This window comes from Columba livia, chromosome 2 (assembly GCF_036013475.1).
Source record: "Columba livia isolate bColLiv1 breed racing homer chromosome 2, bColLiv1.pat.W.v2, whole genome shotgun sequence".
In the NCBI taxonomy this organism is placed as follows: domain Eukaryota; kingdom Metazoa; phylum Chordata; class Aves; order Columbiformes; family Columbidae; genus Columba; species Columba livia.
This window is the reverse complement of record NC_088603.1, coordinates 47,812,883-47,818,940: the sequence shown is the minus strand read 5'-3', so window position 1 is coordinate 47,818,940 and position 6,058 is coordinate 47,812,883. Positions and strand designations below refer to the sequence as shown.

Here is a 6,058-nt window from a genome sequence, read left to right as displayed (position 1 = left end):
GCCCGCCCCGCTGGCCCGCAGCGCCGAGGCGGCCTCCCCGCCACGCTGCCTGAGGCGCGGCCGCCACCTGCCGTCCCGCCGCCGCGCTGCAGCCGCGGCGCCCCGGCAGGGGAGAGCGGCAGACGCGGAGGCCCCGGCCGGGTTGTTAGCTGGAGGCAGTGCGGGAAGGAAGCGTGTCTGTGAAAGGAAGGCGGGCTCCGGCATCGGCCCCCGCTCAGCGCGGGGCCTGCGGGTCTGACAGCCGCCGGGACGAGGCCCACATGGGACCCCCGAAATGGCTCGGGCGCTGCGGAAGGTGCCGCTGGGGTCCGGGGAGCGCCAAGGCTCAGGGCGCTGCCGCAGGCTGGCGGGGCAGCGTCGGCCTCCTCCTCCCTTTCGCTCCAGCATTTCCTTTGCAAATCCTGTGAACGGACCAGCTGCTTGAAGCGAGGCAAAATTTAGCTCTGACGTTCTGTCGGCCCCCCACTGATTTCAGGCATAAATTAAGGCAGAATCTGGCTATAAGTGAGTGCAAATCTTCGGGGTGTCTTTGAGCAAAAAAAGCCTGGAACACCGCAAATGACACCGAGGACTTACCGGTTGGGAGAAGCAAGAGTCGGCCAGTAGAACAGGCCAGGAACAGGGCAAACCCCACCACCTATTGCTATTATTTCCCCTTTCCTTTGCTCTTTACATGCTAATAATACTTGTTTTGCAGACAGATTCCCTGTCTGATGTAAATCACACCACGTTGTAATATCCCCTTACATCCTCTCTCTTCAACACGGTAGATGCAGACCGCTGTCAGCCATTCCTGAGCAGATGTCAAGCCAATTCATGTAGGGATTTATTTCCTCACCACTGTTTTTGGGGGTAATAATTGATGATGGATGAATAATTATGGCCGCTATGGTCAAATAGTACACATAGGTTGTGATGAGTGAGTGATTGCTGAGCTGGAGCATGGGAAGAGCCAAGACCAGGAGAGAAGTTTCTTTCTCTCATGATTCTTCTTAGGTAATAAGATTCAAATGCTGTTTCCTCTCACTGCTTTGTTCATGCTTATAGCAGCCAGGATGCAGTCCTGTGGGTTTCAGGAAAAGGAATTAAGGCTAGAGAGGATGCTTACGTGGTTAGAAAATTTATTCCTCTGTACTTCTATTGATTACCTTTAGGTATGAATAGCAATGATATTCTTGTCCTCCAAATGTTCGTTCTGGTCAATAAAAAAATTAATTTGTATACCAACAAATCCGCAACTACCCAGGAGGGAAATGAGCTCAGTATATAATAGAGGGGAGAGTTTTTGCAAAAGGGAGAGTGTAGACAGAAGCCTGCTTATAAGAATTATCGATAAAAGAATTATATGTTTATAGAATCCAATTTTGTATCTTGAAGCGTTTTATACGCTCAGTCCTCAGCGATAACTGCAACTATTTCAATAATTGCTGTTTGCTGAAGAAAATTGATTTTAAAATCTCTCCGATTCATTTACAAATTATTGTTATTTTTTGAACTAAAGTAGCGTCCTGGAGTCTGTAGCACAGATTAGTGCTCCTCTGAGGTTGTGCTGTGTAAACTCTTAATAGAGGAGTGTTGTCCCTTCAAACTGTCACCCAGGAACCGGCTTTCTAACCACACAGATCCATGAGTATGTATTTTGTGTTTGGTACCGAATGACTGCACTACAGCTGACACCAGAGATAAAAGAATTTATTTATTAGAGCCTACACAAGCTTTCAAGCACCAAACGGTGCCTTAAAAAGATAGCATTCACACATAAAGGTCTTGAACTCAAAATGGAAATCTACCCTTGAGCAGCTGGTGTTGCAGCTACCGTGGACTCTGAGCTCCTCAGAGGTGCGGAGGAGCTGGGGAACGCTGGAGCACCATTCACAGCCGCTTTCGGCCTCTGCCTGTGCCAACCCAGAGCTGAGGGCAAAGAGGACAACATGAGAGGTTTGCAGAGGTGGGATAGGATCCAAACACTGTACCTCACTAAATCTGAGAAACAGGCTTGCATGGAGCTCGCTCCAGTTGTGCTTGGGAGGTGCAGTGAACAGGCCCCTTCCCTCCTCATGGAGAAAATTTGCTGGGTGATATCTTAGCCTTGGTGGTGGGGTTGTAGGGGGGAGGCCAGAACTAAAGAGCAAATGCCCCAAGAGGTCCAAGGAAAACCATATTGGGGCACTCGCGATCCAAACAAAATTGCCACCATATGCAAATGGTGGCAAAAATGGCAAGAAAAAAGTATTTTTCTCCTCACGTTATGGTATATGGTGAACTGCCAATATAAGAAAACAGGATGTTAATAACCAGTATTACCCAGGAAATGTGTGACAAGACTTACCTTCCTCTCAATCTCAGCATTAACCAGTGGCCAAAATGACTGAAACAGCATTTGAAGGTCAAGCGATTGATCCCTTGCTACAGACTGTACCCAGAGTGGAGAGAAAATTAATGTCCTGAGCAATGCAAAACACGAAGTAGAAACAAGTGGCGTGGGGGAAATCCATCCTCAGACAAAGGCCTGTGCTGAGCCAATGCATCTTAAGTTGAAACTCAGGGGACACACGGGTTCTGGAGCACTGCCCTGGAGGTGCACTTCTATCCCCACATACACAACCACAGCAGGAGCACAAAATGTCTTGCACAACAATGACAAGGAAGGTGTAGCCACGATCTGGACGCGCTGTTTGTCCATCTATCTCCAAAACATGTGAAGGGCAAGTCTCGAGTGAAACAGATGGGCAAAAACTACTCTTGACTCGGATCCAAAGCCCACAGCAATCAAGGGCAAACCTCATGCAGTACCCACAGCTTCTGTGAATACAGTCAGTCTGTAACAAGGAAATATCAAATACACATAGAGGAAAGGGTATCTCAAAGCACCTTCACAAGCATTTCACCTTTGTTAAAAACAGCTGATAGGATCCTTGTCCCTGCTGGAGGCAGTAAAACAATTTAATGGCCAAATATCCAGTCAAAGTGTTACCACCTTTCATGGTATGTGTTGAATTTTTCAAGTCTCGGCTTCTGGAAGCATCCTGTGACTATGTGAAAAGCTCAGTTTTATTCTGGTTTTTGGTTGGTTGGTTGTTTTTTGGTTTTGTTTTGATTCATTTATTTATTATTCTCCAAGTAACTGTAGAGAAAAGCTCCAAAGCCAGGAACACTGAAAGGCCCAACTCAAATCAAATGTATAATATACACATACATATAGATACACACATGTGTGGGTACATATATTATAACCTCACTTCATGGTTTCACATAGGATTTTTTCAAACCTGAGGACTTGGCAATACTGTGATCATCAACGAGCAGGCATGGCCTTTGAGGAGAAACACATATGGCATCACATTGCTGAACACTGAGGTACCACCAGTCACAAGCATTACACAGCCAAATTCTTGGCTGTTCCAAACAGGCTTAGTTTCACTGAGTTACATAAACCAGCAGCTGGGTCATGAACTAAGACCTGAAATCAGGGAAAATACGAAATTCTGGGAATGCAGACATTTCAGCTTGCTTCACACCCCCCATCTTTTGTTAAACAGTTTGGGTTTTTTTTGGCATTTGCACAGAAAACACGCCAGTGTGTCTTCTACAGTGCTCGAAGGAAGAAAATTCAAGCTGCTCTGCTTGATATTAAAAGATGTAGCATTTGGTAATATTTGGATGCAATCCAATTGCTAAACTGCTTAACTGCAGATTGTAGTGCAAGCACAGCTTGAAGGGAAAGCAGCAAAAGACAGATGAAAATGAAATTTATCAACAGGAATAAAGGAACACGTGAGCAGAAAGCAGCAGGAGGAACATCCAGTGTCTGAGAATGGAGAGAAGCGTACCAAGCACATTAACAGTGGTATTAGTGATTTAAACACAGCTACATAATGAAGCTGTGCACCAGCATCATGATAAATTGGATTGGAAGAAGGAACTTTGGAGCCAGTGGAAGCGAAGCATGTGGCCAAATGTGTGATGGCATGTGAAATGAGAGTGACCCCACCTGGCATATGTTAGATCCTAAAGACCAATGCCAGCTACTTACTCAAATGACAGAACAGAAGTTGCAATGTGTAAGATTAATACACATTTGAAGAAACAGATTCTCATGCTGTTAAAAAGATCACGGTCTGGTCATAAAAGACTCAGTTGTGTAACCTCCAAGTATTCGGCCTTTGAATCAGTCCAACTGTGTTACATGCATTTAAGTGTTAATAATTAAGGGTGGGATATCAACCTCAAGCTTTGAATTTTCCCAGATATTGTTAGTTTAAATCTGACTCTTGGCATTGCTATAGCATGTTTTTGCTTTGAAAAGGAATTATGAGGTCCTAGGAATATCACATCAGCCTTCCTAACGAGAGAACCATAGAAAATATGGCTGAAAGGGAACTTGTGAGGTCACCTAGTCCAGCCCTCTGCCCTAAGGCAGGATCAATTATACCCAAATCACTCCTGACAGATATTTGTCTAACCTGTTCTTAAAAATGTCTGGCAATGAAGATCCCACAACCTCCCCAGGCAATCTGTTTCAGTACTTCATTACTATTATAGCTAGAAAGCCTGTCCTAATGTCTTCCTTAAATTTCCTTTGCTCCAATTTAAATCTATTAGTTCTTTTTGTATTCCCAGAGGACACAGAGAACAATTTATTACTTTCCTCTTAGCAGCAAGCTTTACGTATCTGAGAACTGTTATCACATTCTTATTCCCTCCCCTACATCTCCTTTTTCTAGCTGTATAAACCCATTTCTTTAAATCTGTCCTCACAGGTCATGTTTTCTGGACTTCTGATCAACAGCACTACTTTCTGCTGGACTTTCCAATTGGTCTACATCTTTCTTTTTTTGATGTATGGTGCACAAAAGCAGACACATTACTCCACCTGAGGTCTGAAAGCAGAGAATAAGTAGGGTAGGATTACTTCACATTTCTTCTCCATGGCACATTATTTATAGAGCCGAAATTGCATTGGCTTTCCTCACACTGTGGCCTGTGTTCAGTTTTTAATTCACAGCAGTCACAGATCCCTTCCAGGGATGTATGTTGTTGGCTGTAGGAAATCACTGGCGAGATCCTGGAGTGTCCAACGCTTCACTTCCTTGACTTTAAACCTGTTGATCTCAGAATACCTTGTGCAGGTCTGGTAAGGAGCTCCCGTGTCTATTGGTGTCATTCCATTGAGAGCAGTGGAGTAACATCAGAAAACAATTTAGCCCAACACGCCCATCCAAAACAGAGGAATTCAGTAACAATTCTTCCCAATAGCACCATGTTTAGCATATTCAGTCTGAAATAACCTGAAACACAATGATTGCTTTTCAGAGGAGTGGAGGAAGTTTAAAATACAGAAAATTAAGCACTGAATATTATAGCCCAGAAGTATCCCAGTATGATGAAAGGTCTCCAGCCTACCTGTATCTTGATGGGCATGATACCCAGTGAGGGGAGGGCTCTTTCAATCACCAATAATACTCAAATTAGGATGAAATGGGAACTGTGTCTTACCAGCTACACCTTGTTAGTTGTCCGAAGTAAAGTTCAAGCCCTATTCATATCTGTGATGTATGGAATTATATTTGTCTTATTATACAATCTTGAAATATGCTGCGAGGAACAAGGTATTGTTTCTCTTTCTGCTCTTAAGGCAGATCCTTCTCTGTAGCAGATGGAGTAATTTGCAGTTACAGCCTCAAGCAGAGGGAGAACAAGGTTCCTCACAGTAATGGGGCATAAACAACAACCCAAAAAGACACTGTGGCAAGAAACAGGTTAACTCTTCAAGGGCCAAAGTGGTTTTTCTCCTGGAATAGAATCACAAGTTATCCACCCACTGTTTATAAGCACATTAAACATTTAAATGAAATTTAAAAATTGTTCTGAATTTGACATTCCTCTAATTCTGATTTTTAACAAGAATTTGAAACAGTTTGGCATTATTAAAAAATAATGGTGGAATACTAAAGAGCACGAAGGAACAAATCAAACTCCCATCAAACTCAAAACATGTAATTCCCACAGATGCCTTTGAAAATCCCTGTTTTGAATATTGTTGTCCATTGGATAAACA

At 43.8% G+C, this 6,058-nt stretch overlaps 1 long non-coding RNA gene across 1 annotated transcript; it reads right to left on the bottom strand.

Moving 5' to 3' along the window:
• Positions 1–1,683: 1,683 nt before the first annotated feature.
• On the bottom strand, positions 1,684–2,469 carry LOC135578482 (uncharacterized). The gene is made up of 2 exons (XR_010470162.1): positions 2,330–2,469; positions 1,684–1,911 (listed from the first exon to the last, which is right to left on the bottom strand). It is a non-coding gene; the product is annotated as an uncharacterized LOC135578482 (long non-coding RNA).
• Between the last annotated feature and the right edge of the window lie 3,589 nt (positions 2,470–6,058).